Source organism: Marmota flaviventris, chromosome 4, assembly GCF_047511675.1.
Source record: "Marmota flaviventris isolate mMarFla1 chromosome 4, mMarFla1.hap1, whole genome shotgun sequence".
Classification (NCBI taxonomy): domain Eukaryota; kingdom Metazoa; phylum Chordata; class Mammalia; order Rodentia; family Sciuridae; genus Marmota; species Marmota flaviventris.
In genome coordinates, this window is record NC_092501.1 from 64690986 (window position 1) to 64705003 (window position 14018).

The following is a 14018-nucleotide window of genomic DNA, read 5'->3' on the forward strand; positions in this document are numbered from 1 at the left end:
CCTAGCTGTTCCTCTGATACTTCTTGTAAACAAGGGCTGGACCTACTGTCAAAGTGCAGATGCCTGTGAGTCAGAAGGAGTGAACTGCAAGGTGAAAGTCATTTCTAACAATGGGAACACAATGATGTGTTATTTTAGACAAAGGAAAAGGTGAGAAAAAACTGACCTGATATTACATACAGCTCAGTTCTGACTAATAAATCTATTTCTCCCATTTTTCATTTTAAAAAGATCTGAATCACTCCCTTTCCACCTTGCCCCTACCTTTTTAATTTTAATTATTATTATTATTATTGCCCCTGCCTTTTTAAAGAGCTAGGCCAACAGATGTTTTCCATTTATTAGTTTTTTTTTTTGGTGGGGGGGTCATTTAAGAAATGCCTTTGGAATCACTTATTCTGTTCTTGAAAGATAAGTACATGTCCCTTCCCACTGAGTTCTATCCATGTATAATTAGTGGTGTGTTTGAAAAAAAAAGTGCTTCAAAGGTTGAGGTGAAAAATCAATCTTTAATGTGCTTTTGAAGAAAGTCAGTAATGAATACAAAATACAGCAAAGTCCACAGAGTGTTAAAAAATTAAACGAGTTTCTCTGCATGGTTTTGTGATACCTACAAAACCCTCCTCATCATCTTTCTTCTAACCAGCTTTAGAGTAAGGATGCATCCTCAAAAAGGACCTAATAGGAAAAATCTCTTGTCACACTGGATTTTCTACTCGGTATAGGTAGATTCATCTCCTCTCCAGTTTGGTCAGTATTTCTGTAATTATTGCTCATTTATGTTTATATTTTATCACTCATTTGCTTTTAAGTTTGTCATTGAGAGTAGGGCCTATATTTGATTCATGTTTGCATTCTTCCTCTGAGCACATGTAAAACATTCTGCTTAGTACTCTTAAAATATCTAAAATTGTCTCATATGCAGTGCTATAGCAGTACTTTAATCACTCTAAAGCAGCCTGATGATTAATCACTATGAAAATCTAGATATTCATGATCCGAAAGCCCTGTAAATCGATGGGATGCATTCTGTTCCATTACGCTGTAAGCACAATGTTGACCACAACATATTAGTGGGTAAAATTTCATTTAACTTCCTCTTGGAAATTGCACTATAGTGTTTAAAGTGTTTTTAATATAGTGTTTATAGTGTTTTTAATACACAAGTTATAGTGTTTTTAATACACAAAATAGTTCCACATTTTGGGGGATTATTTTAAATTACCAGATAATCCATATTTTTTGGAAGATTTATGTAAGACACTGAAAAGTGCTTTGTATGTGTTAACATGTAACCATGGTTCAGTGCTTTCTTATGGAACTTCATGTGTTTTGCAAAAAGATGGGATCATTCTCTTTTGTTATTGTTTTGTCTTTGTGCATCCATTCTATACATTTAATTTTATACTCTAATGAAAATGGAAAAAATCTCTAAGTGTCTAAAAATTAATATATATATATATATATATATATATATATAAGCATAATAAATTTGTCTACATATATAAGCAAATAAAAATAAGTTATTTAAAACATTTTTGTTTTAGTAAATCTGTGTTTTTTCCCAGATCATAGTCAGAGGAGCTTTAAGGTTTTCATCGTTAATTTTGTTAGCTGTGGGCTTTTCATACCTGGCCTTTGTTACATTAGCGTATTTTCTGTCTATTCCTGTTTTGCTGAGAGTCTCTATAATAAATGGATAGTACACTTCTTGGAATGCAATCTTCTGGCACTTCTTCTCATATCTACTGCTGAAGAAGAGATGTTTACTGTAAAACTATCTTATTTTATTGATAATATGCCTTCACCGCCCCCAGCCAACTGGTTTTTTTTCAAGTTCTCTCTTTTCAGCATTTAACTATAATGTGTCTAGCTGCAAATTTATCTAGATATATCTAGTTTGGGTAGTTTTGTGCTTGCTAAAATTGTGGATTCATATTTTCCATTAAAAAACGTATCTATGGGCATACATATAATTCAAGCAGCTTGGGAAATTGAAGCAGGAGGATCATGAGTTCAAAGCCAGATCAGCAACTTAGCAAGAAGCTAAACAACTCAGTGAGACCCTGTATCTAACTAAAAGACAAAAAAGGGATGAGGATGTGGCTTAGTGCCCCTAAATTCAATCCCCAGTAATGATAATAATAATAATAATAATAACCCATTAAAATCATATTAATTTTTTCTTCAAATTTAAAGTGCCACTAATTTCCTCTGTTCTCCTTCTGTGGAACTACTTTTAAACACACATCTTTGTTTTACTTTCTATTTCTCATTCTTCTTTGAGCTAAGAATTTCAAATCTAGTAGTGCTTCGTGTTTCTGCATCTTCAAAATTTACTGTCTTTCTAACTAAATCAGCTATTTAACTCATTGAATTTTTACTTTCAAAGTTCGATTTTTTTATTTTTGGCAATTCTTTACTTTTCTACCCAGCATTTTATATATCAATGAATTCTGTTTTTTATGGTATTTATGCTTTGTCTTAGCACTTCAATCACATAAGCATTCTTAAATAATTATTTCATAAATATTATAAAATTGTTTTCATTTTTCAACCTCTTAATGGTGGCTATTTCTTTATCTTGTTTTTTTTTCTTCTTTTGTCAGTTAACTCTTCAATGTTAAAGATTGTCTTCATACAGTTTTTGATTCATGTCTTCAGGATCTGACCAGCATAACTGTAGGGGAAGAAGTGTTTATTTGAGGGCTCACAGTTTCAGAGGTTTCAATCCACAGACAGCAGGCTTCATTCCATGGGGCTTGAGGTAAGACAGAACATCATGGCGGGAGAGGGTGGCTAAGGAAAACAGCCCACATCATGGTGATCAAGAAGGAGAGAGAAAGATTTCAGGTCCAGATACAAAATATATACCCCAGAACCACCGCCACTCTCTGACAGATTGCAACAATAAAACAGGTGTGTGTTACTCAGCTCATCTCCCATACAGCGGGGAATTCGCATAATATCTCTCCTAGGCTTTCCGGGGGAGGGGTTATCAGAGTGAGCCTGCATAAAGACAAGGGGAAAACTAGAGACACCTGACCTTCAACTCCCCCTCCCATCAGCAGCAAAAGCGAAACCTGTCTAGCCAGCGCTGGGGGAGGGGCAAGCGGAAAAAATCAAAACAATAGAGTGCCGGGGTTCCCAATAGACACCCTCCACACCCAACAAACGGCAGGCCCAGAGTACAGTTTGAACTGCCGAGAGGCATCTCAGGGGAAATCTGGTCTAGCAGGAGAAACCAGGACTAGCAGGAGAAACCAGGGGACTAGAGGCCAGGCCCTCGCGACTGGGCGGCTGGAGAACGCCCGCCCACCGGCAACAGACTGCGCGACTTGGCGGCTAGAGATCGCCCGCCCACCGGCGACAGCTGGCCTGCTGCCCGCGTGACTGGGTGGCTGGAGTCCGCCCCCCCGCCGGCAACCGGGAGCTGAAACCAACCAGAGACAGTCCAGTCCCACCCTCCCATTCAGACACCCCGGCAAGGAGCCTGGGGCCAGCCATAGCAGAGAGGTGACGTCACTGGAGCTCGGCCATCGGGATTCCTTCCCAGCGGAATCCACTTTAGCAGGCATAGTCTACCAACACAAAGGAGAGACAACAGAGATATACAAAACCAAAACAAATCTATAGAAGAGAGCAGAAACACAGCAATCAAATAGAGCTGGAAAGTAACATGAACATCATAAAAAAACAAGGGAAAAAAGGAGTACAAACAATGCAGGACAACTTAATTCTACAGGAGGACCTAGAAGCATCAGAAACAGGGATAGGGAAAGAACTCAAGGCATACCTAACTCAGATGGAAAGGAATATTAGAGAAGACATGAGGCAGCAAGTCCAAGCAATAAAAGTATATTTTGAAAATGAATTAAACAAACAAATTCAAATGGCAAAGAACGAGCTTTACCAGGAGATAGAGATCTTAAAAAAAAAATCAAACAGTAATCCTAGAAATGCAGGAAACTATAAACCAAATTAAAAACTCAAATGAGAATATTACAAATAGACTAGATCAAGTAGAAGTCAGAACATCAGATAATGAAGACAAAGTTTATCAACTTGAAAAGCATATAGTCAACACAGAAAAGATGCTTAAATCCCACAAGCAATCTATTCAAGAGATTTGGGATGTCATAAAAAAAAACAAATTTGAGAGTCATCGGGATAAAAGAAGGCATGGAGATTCAAACCAAAGGAATGGACAACATATTAAATGAAATAATTCTAGAAAACTTTCCAAAGATGAAAGATGGAATGGATTGCCAAATCCTGGAAGCCTACAGGACCCCAAACATTCAAAACCATAATAGACCAACTCCAAGACATATAATTATGAAGATAGCCAACATACAGAACAAGGAGAGAATATTAAAAGCTACGAGAGAAAGGAGGCAGATTACATTCAGGGGTAAACCAATTAGGTTAACGACTGATATTTTCATCACAGACTTTGAAAGTGAGAAGATCCTGGAACAATGTATTTCAAACGCTGAAAAATAATGGATTCCAACCAAGAATACTGTATCCAGCAAAATTAAGCTTCAGATTTGACAATGAAATTAAAATCTTTCACGATAAACAAAACCTAAAAGAATTCGCAGCCAGAAAACCAGCACTGCAAAGCATTTTGAGCAAAATACTACAAGAAGAGGAATTGAAAAATAGTTCCCAAAACTAACAGCGGGAGGTATCTCAGTAAAGGGGGATGAAAACAACCAAAAAGTAAAAACTAGCCAAACTAAAATAAATAAATAAATAAATAAACATGACTGGAAGTACAAACCATATTTCAATTGTAACCTTAAATGTTAATGGCCTAAACTCAACAATCAAGATACATAGGCTAGTAACCTCGATCAAAAAAACAAATCCAACAATATGCTGCCTTCAGGAGACTCATATGATAGGAAAAGACATACACAGGCTGAAGGTAAAAGGTTGGGAAAAATCATACCACTCACATGGCCCTCGGAAGCAAGCAGGAGTGGTCATACTCATATCGAATAAAGTCAACTTCAAACCTAAGTTAATCAAAAGGGATAAAGAAGGACACATATACTGTTAAAAGGAACCATCCACCAACAAGACATAACAATTATCAATTTGTATGCACCAAACAATGGAGCTGCAACGTTCATAAAACAAACTCTCCTCAAGTTCAAGAGTCAAATAGACCACAACACAATAATTATGGGTGACTTCAACACACCGCTCTCGCCATTAGACAGATCCTCTAGACAAAAGCTGAATAAAGAAACTATAGAACTCAATAGCACAATCAAAAACCTAGACTTAACCGACATATATAGAATATATCAACCATCATCAAGTGGATACACGTTCTTCTCAGCAGCACATGGATACTACTCAAAGATAGACCATATATTATGCCATAGGGCAACTCTTAGTAAATATAAAGGCGTGGAGATAATACCATGCACCATATATGATCATAATGAAATGAAACTGGAAATCAATGATAAAAGAAGGAAAGAAAAATCCTACATCACATGGAAAATGAACAATATGCTACTGAATGATCAATGGGTTACAGAAGACACAAAGGAGGAGATAAAAAAATTCTTAGAGACAAATGACAATACAGACACAACATACCGGAATCTATGGGACACAATGAAAGCAGTTTTAAGAGGGAAATTCATTTCTTGGAGTTCTTTCCTCAAAAAAAAAAGAAAAAAAAACAACAAATAAATGAACTCACACTACACCTCAAAAACCTAGAAAAGGAAGAGCAAAACAACAGCAAATGTAGTAGAAGACAAGAAATAATTAAAATTAGAGCAGAAATCAATGAAATTGAAACAAAAAAAACATTGAAAAAATTGATAAAACTAAAAGTTGGTTCTTTGAAAAAATAAATAAGATCGACAGGCCCTTAGCCATGCTAAGGAAGAGAAGAAGAGAGAGAACTCAAATTACTAACATACGGGATGAAAAAGGCAATATCACAACAGACACTACAGAAATACAGAAGATAATTAGAAAGTATTTTGAAACCCTATATTCCAATAAAATAGAAGATAGTAAAGATATCGATAAATTTCTTAAGTCATATGATCTGCCCAGATTGAGTCAGGAAGACACACAAAATTTAAACAGACCAATAACAAAGGAAGAAATAGAAGAAGCCATCAAAAGGCTAACAACCAAAAAAAGCCCTGGACTGGATGGGTACACAGTGGAGTTCTACAAAACCTTCAAAGAAGAATTAATACCAATACTTTTCAAGCTATTTCAAGAAATAGAAAAAGAAGGAGCTCTTCCAAATTCATTCTATGAGGCCAACATCACCCTGATCCCGAAACCAGACAGACACTTCAAAGAAAGAAAACTACAGACCAATATCTCTAATGAACTTAGGTGCAAAAATTCTCAATAAAATCCTGGCGAATCGAATACAAAAGCATATCAAAAAAATTGTACACCATGATCAAGTAGGATTCATCCCTGGGGATGCAAGGCTGGTTCAATATACGGAAATCAATAAATGCTATTCACCACATCAATAGACTTAAAGACAAGAACCATATGATCATCTCGATAGATGCAGAAAAAGCATTTGACAAAGTACAGCATCCCTTTATGTTCAAAACACTAGAAAAATTAGGGATAACAGGAACTTACCTCAACATTGTAAAAGCTATATATGCTAAACCTCAGGCTAGCATCATCCTAAATGGAGAAAAACTAAAGGCATTCCCTCTAAAATCTGGAACAAGACCGGGATGCCCTCTATCATCACTTCTATTCAATTTAGTTCTTGAAATACTAGCCAGAGCAATTAGACAGACAAAATAAATTAAAGGCATAAAAATAGGAAAAGAAGAACTTAAATTATCGCTATTTGCGGATACATGATAATATATTTAACAGACCCAAAAGTGTCTACAAAGAAACTGCTAGAGTTAATAAATGAATTCAGCAAAGTGGCAGGATATAAAATCAACACACATAAATCAAAGGCATTCCTGTATATCAGCAACAAAACTTCTGAAATGGAAATGAGGAAAACCACTCCATTCACAATATCCTCAAAGAAAATAAGATACTTGGGAATCAACCTAACAAAAGAGGTGAAAGATTTATATAATGAAAACTACAGAACCCTAAAGAGAGAGATAGAAGAAGATCTTAGAAGATGGAAAAATGTGCCCTGTTCATGGATAGGCATAACATCATCAAAATGGCGATATTACCCAAAGTTCTCTACAGGTTTAATGCGATGCCAATCAAAATCCCAACGGAATTTCTTGTAGAAATAGATAAAGCAATCATGAAATTCATATGGAAAAACAAAAGACCCAGAATAGCAAAATCAATTCTAAGCAGGAAGTGTGAATCTGGAGGTATAGCGATACCAGAGTTCAAACTGTACTACAAAGCAATAGTAACAAAAACAGCATGGTACTGGTACCAAAACAGGCAGGTGGACCAATGGTACAGAATAGAGGACACAGAAACCAATCCACAAAATTACAACTGTCTTATATTTGATAAAGGGGCTAAAAACATGCAATGGAGGAAGGATAGCATCTTCAACAAATGGTGCTGGGAAAATTGGAAATCCATATGCAACAAAATGAAACTGAATCCCTTTCTCTCGCCATGCACAAAAGTTAACTCAAAATGGATCAAGGAGCTGGATATCAAATCAGAGACACTGCATCTGACAGAAGAAAAAGTTGGCTATGATCTACATACTGTGGAGTCGGGCTCCAAATTCCTTAATAGGACGCCCATAGCCCAAGACTTAATAACAAGAATAAACAAATGGGACTTACTTAAACTAAAAAGTTTTTTCTCAGCAAGAGAAACAATAAGAGAGGTAAATAGAGAGCCTACATTCTGGGAACAAATTTTTACCCCTCACACTTCAGATAGAGCCCTAATGTCCAGAATATACAAAGAACTCAAAAAATTAAACAATAAGATAACAAATAACCCAATCAATAAATGGGCCAAGGACCTGAACAGACACTTCACAGAAGAGGACATACAATCAATCAACAAGTACATGAAAAAATGCTCACCATCTCTAGCAGTCAGAGAAATGCAAATCAAAACCACCCTAAGATACCATCTCACTCCAGTAAGATTAGCAGCCATTATGAAGTCAAACAACAATAAGTGTTGGCGATGATGTGGGGAAAAGGGTACACTTGTACATTGCTGGTGGGACTGCAAATTGGTGAGGCCAATTTGTAAAACAGTATGGAGATTCCTGGGAAAGCTGGGAATGGATCCACCATTTGACCCAGCTATCGCCCTTCTTGGACTATTCCCTGAGGATCTTAAAAGAGCATACTATAGGGATACTGCCACATCAATGATCATAGCGGTACAATTCACAATAGCTAGACTGTGGAACCAACCTAGATGCCCTTCAATAGATGAATGGATAAAAAAAATATGGCATCTATACACAATGGAGTATTATGCAGCACTAAAAAATGACAAAATCATAGAATTTGCAGGGAAATGTATGGCATTAGAACAGATTATGCTAAGCGGAGCTAGCCAATCCTTAAAAAACAAATGCCAAATGTCTTCTTTAATATAAATAGAGCAATTAAGAACAGAACAGGGAGGAAGAGCATGAGGAAAAGATTAACATTAAACAAAGACGAGTGGGGGGAGAGAAAGGGAGAGAGAAGGGAAAGCATATGGAAATGGTAGGAGACCATCAATGTTACACAAAATTACATATGAGAGGTTGTGAGGGGAAAGGGGCGGGGGAACAAGGGAGAAAATTGAACAACAGCAGATGAGGTAGAGAGGGAAGATGGGAGGGGAGGGGAGGGGTGATAGTAGGGGATAGGAAAAGTAGCAGAATACAACAGTCACTAATATGCCATTATGTAAAAATATGAGTGTGTAACCAATGTGATTCTGCAATTTGTATTTGGGGTAAAAATGGGAGTTCATAACCCAACTGAGTCAAATGTATGAAAGATGATATATCATGAGCTTCGTAATGTTTTGAACAACCAATAAAAAAATTTTGTCCATTTAAACAAAAAAGAATTATTTCTAGTGCTTTATGTTGACGGATTAACGTCCTTGATATTTTTTAGAAGGGAAAGGGAAGACAAAGGACCCTTACATGTGAAAAGGGCTCAATTTTTTAAAAAGTGTTACTTTCAATGTCAATTTTAAAATATTTTATTGATCTTCAATTGTGCTATTGTTCTAACCAAGTATTTAAGACTCCTCTGACTAATCTTTGGTTTTGTTTTTTTAGACTGACCTCTCTATTTTGAAGAAATAAAGTATTTAGAGTATGCAAAACAAAACAAACAAACAAGAAATAATAGTCGAAAACTCCCCAAATATGGAGAGGAACATGGACATCCAGATTCATGAAAAGAACTCTTAATTGGTTAATTCAAAAGAAATATATGAAGTTATCAAAAGCCAATGTTAGTGACTTGTCCAACATATGCCATGGTCTGGAGTTGATCCCCATCACTGGGAAAAAAAAATGACAATGAAAGTATTTTTAAAGCAAAAAGAGAAAAGCATCTTGTTATGTGCAAGTTAATAAATTACTTACAAGATAATCAACAAATTTCTTAGGAGATGCCTTTGAGGATAGGAGAGAATGGGATGGCATACTTAAACTGTGAAATAAAAAAACTGCCAATCAAGAATACTGTATCTGGAAAAACTGTTCTTAAAAATGAAGGAGGGGGAGGGCTTTACCAGATTAAAGTCAGGATGTTTGTCACTATTCAACATGGCTTATAAGAAATGCTGAAGGAAGTTCTTTTGAGTTAAAATGAATGGATGCTAAGCAACAAAATAAAGCATATGGAAGTATATATCTCATTGATAAAGGTAGATATATAAACAATGCAGAATAATGCAATACTGTAATGATGGTATGTAAAATCACTTTTAACCCTAACATAAAACTACAAAAATTTGTTAATGGATACACAATATTAGAAATAAAGCAACAATGACATAAAAAAAAACCCCAAAAATATATATATATATACCCCATAGCCACGCCCCCAATTAACTACTTCCTCCAGCCATACCCCACCTGCCTCTACTTACCACTCAATTAATTCTCCTAGGGATTAATTCACTGATTGGGTTAAAACTCTCACAACCCAGATTTTTCTTCTGTGAATCTTCTTGCATTGTCTCACATGTGAGATTTTGGGGGACATATCCAAACTATAACAATTAGGAAGTGTATCCTCTGTTATGAATGAAAGGCAATTTGATGGTCTGTAAATTGGGGGTCCCTATAACTCTTATTTTAAAATATTAATGAAATATTATTTTATAATAACCTAGGTCAATTTCCAATTATTTTATTCTGTTCAGAAATTATGAGCAGATGCTTTTGTGTCCTTTGACCCCTTCTCTCCTAATGTGTCCTCAATGAGTTGAAACTCTTCTAAAGGGGCTTGATAAGGAAACAAAACTTGATTGCTTTTCTTACCTAAGAGTTGATCAAAATGTAAGTAAACTGAGAATTTAATAGGATTTGTAAAATATTCATTCCTAAGGGAAAGAAAATCTTCCCAGCAATGAAACTGAGCAAGAAGAGAAACTCAATTTTCTCACATGTATACTGACCTGTGAATTGATGTAACACAAAGACAAGTTAGAACTCCTCTTGTCCTTAACTTGTCTTGTTTTAGTTGATAAAATTGATGCAGTTTTCACCTTAGCTCCTTAGGTAAACAATACATTTAGAAAGTGTATTTTAGCAGAAGTGTATTTTACCCATATACAAAAGCCTAAACTTGCACAGAATTTTTCTTTGATCTTCCACCTGTACTGTCTAACAAAACTGCTAAAAGATGTGAGCAAGACTGAAAACAAGTTGGTAGTCCTTACGTTAAATATTAAAGTTTTTATACTTAGGTTTAACACACTGTTACAAGGTGCCATTTCATGCAATCCTCCTCTTTACAAAAACATATTGTGATAACACAAGATTATTACTTATGCATCCCCAGAGTCCAAGCAAACAGAAATTAAAGAATATAAATTTTGTAAATAAAATTTATTACATCTGGGAGGATAGTTTGGTATACATATTAAATGTGAATTTCTGGGTTTTTTTGCTTACAGATTTTTGTCTTTGCAGAATGATGTCTAAGCATCTATATTTTTCTTAAAAATTCCACCATCAATGCCACTATACACCAAATATAGCATTGTTTCTAAATCAAGGCGTCTCTTGCTTTGGATTGCTTTAGAATCACTATGAAAATAGAAGCAATAGAGATGACCAGACTATACTCAAATCTACTAAATTGAAATTGCTGATCATAGGGTATGTTATAGTTTGTATGTGAGGTATCCCCTAAAAGCTAATGTGTGAAATAATGCAAGAAGGTTCAGAGGAGAAATGATTGGATTGTGAGCATTAACCAACCAGTGAATTAATCCCCTGATAGGGATCAACTGAGTGATAACTGAAATGATAGGGTGTGGCTGCAGGAGGTGGGAATTGTGGGCATGGCTTTGGGTATATATTTGTATCTGGCAAGTGAAGACCTACCTCTGTGCTTTCTGATCATCATATGAACTGCCTCTTTCTGCCACACTCTTTCTCAATTATGTTCTGTCTCACCTCGAGCCCTGAGGAATGGGGCTGGTCTTCTATGGACTAAGACCTCTGAAACCACGAGCCCTCAAATAAACCTTCCCCCCTTTGAAGTTGTTCTGTTTGGGTCCTTTAGTCAGAGCAATGAATGGCTGACTGAAGGAGGGTACCGATGCCAGTTTTTATTTATAATCTTTACGGATACTTTTACAAGTGTCAACCAAAGTTTAGAAACCACTGATTTAATAATAAATCATCTAATTTAGCCTTACAAGATCCTTAATTTTAATCAATCTCTAGTAACAAGAAAGATTCCCATGGTTCTTTAACTATGCATCTTAATCTGCTAGAAAATGCCTCTTAATATTGTATGAATATGTCTATATCTGTCTAATTTTTACCTAGTAGAACCATTTTTCTCCCTCTGAAAACATGTGAAGCTAAGAGGGAATTATAGGGATCAAAACATTTTTTCCTGTATATATTTTTTCACCTATCTATGTATTATGTACTTATTTTGCAGTCTGTATAGAATCATAAAATCAAATAGGGCAAATTAATGTTGTTGATGGAGCTATGTGCCTGGTTTTGCGGACAATTCGATCAAAGAGCCGGCATTCAGGGAAATAAACATCAAGATTTTTAGGACAATCCATTGAACTTTTTGAAAAAAGAAATGTTTACAAATTTTTAGTGGGTAGCAGCCTTTCTTTATACAGAAATAATGGTGTTCTCTTTTCACTACAAGTAAATAGCACAGTCACAAAGAACTTGTTTTCCTTTTAGCTATTGTGCAATGAGGAAAGTACTTGAATTATTCAGTCTCAAGTACATATCTCAGCTGTTTTAAAACTCATTTTTTTTCATTTTGTGGGAATATTTAACCAATGAGCAGTAAACAATCATTTTTAGTACTCTTCTCCTTCCTACAACAATTGCTTAAGAAGAGAGACTTTGACTCTTGGCTGTTAAACAATTAATATTCTCCTAGAAGTTACTGATTTAAAAATTTTCAATGGTTCCAGTGTCTCTAATAAAAGTATTAAATTTGTCTTCCAGGATAAAATAAATAGTACTAGGATCGATAATGTTGTATGCCTGTTATATGTGAATATTTATTGATTGTGAACTAAAAGATGAAAGCTATCAACACACAGACTCTAAACACCCTAAAACATCTAGTTTTGCCCTAGATGTGTGTTCCAGTCCACAGCTACAGCTCCCAATTCCTGTTCTAGAAACTTGGAAAACCTTTTCTGTCAAGGGCCAGAGAGAAATATTTTAGCTTAATTTGGGTCAAAATGCCAGCTCTGATAATTTTGTAGCTGAGTAACTTTGAGAAACTCATTTCCCAGAGTTTCAGTTTCATTCTTTCAAAAGATTGGTGTGAAAATTAAATAAATTACCATCTGTTGTGTCTATCATAGTTCCTCTTTCATAATAAGTTTGAAGAAATAGAGAGTATTATTATTACCATTGTATATTTTAATGAAGATTTAGAATAGGGATTCCTGGAATGTTTGCTTATTTCACTATCTTCCCAGAAGTCCCCAATGAATATTCATCTTCCTTAAAATAAAAGGAAACTATGGCTCATTTAAAAGAAATTTAGAATGACTGAATATTATTTGTTCCAGGTCATAAGTAAAGGGAATAAAATAATAGCAATACTCTGAAGTAGTTTTAGTTTCCTTGAAGTGACAGCCCAACGTGTAGAGAAAGGAACATTTGTGCTTATGCGGTGAAATTATATATTCTAGGATGGTGCTATGAGAAAGGTTCCATTATCAATGAAGACAATCTGATTAAAGAATTGGTGCTGAGACTGCTATGCATCTACTTCTTATAATGCAAAATGGCATTTGCCTTAAGAGTTATTGCCAGATCTTAGAGGACATGGAATTTACAAATGTCTCTCTGGAGGAGATGGTGAATTACAAAGAGAATCTGACATTTTCTTCTTTTTTCTCCACAATCACCATATACCACTTTAACTGATCATGACTTATTATCTGTTCAGTTTTTGTAGGAAGCTACACAGAGATAAGTCTGAAAAAATATGTGCATATAATGACAATTTTGGTTTGATTATTAAAATATTTTATAAATCTTTAATAAATCTCAATATTACAAAGCATTTATTCAAAGCATTTTTTTCTGATATGATTTTTAAGGATCAAAAATGAATATCCCATTAGATTTGTGATCTGATTAAAGCTGTTTAAAACAATAATAATTACATTTAAAATATACTGTTTTTAATGCTAGAAAATTAAGAAAAAACACTAATGATCTAAAGCTGAGGAAAAATGTTGGCACCCTTATGTTGTCTTGTACTATAATAAAAAATAGTTATTGGCTTTATTAGAAATAAAATACCCCAAGTAGAATTTATATGTTAATAATAGCAATTGTCCAA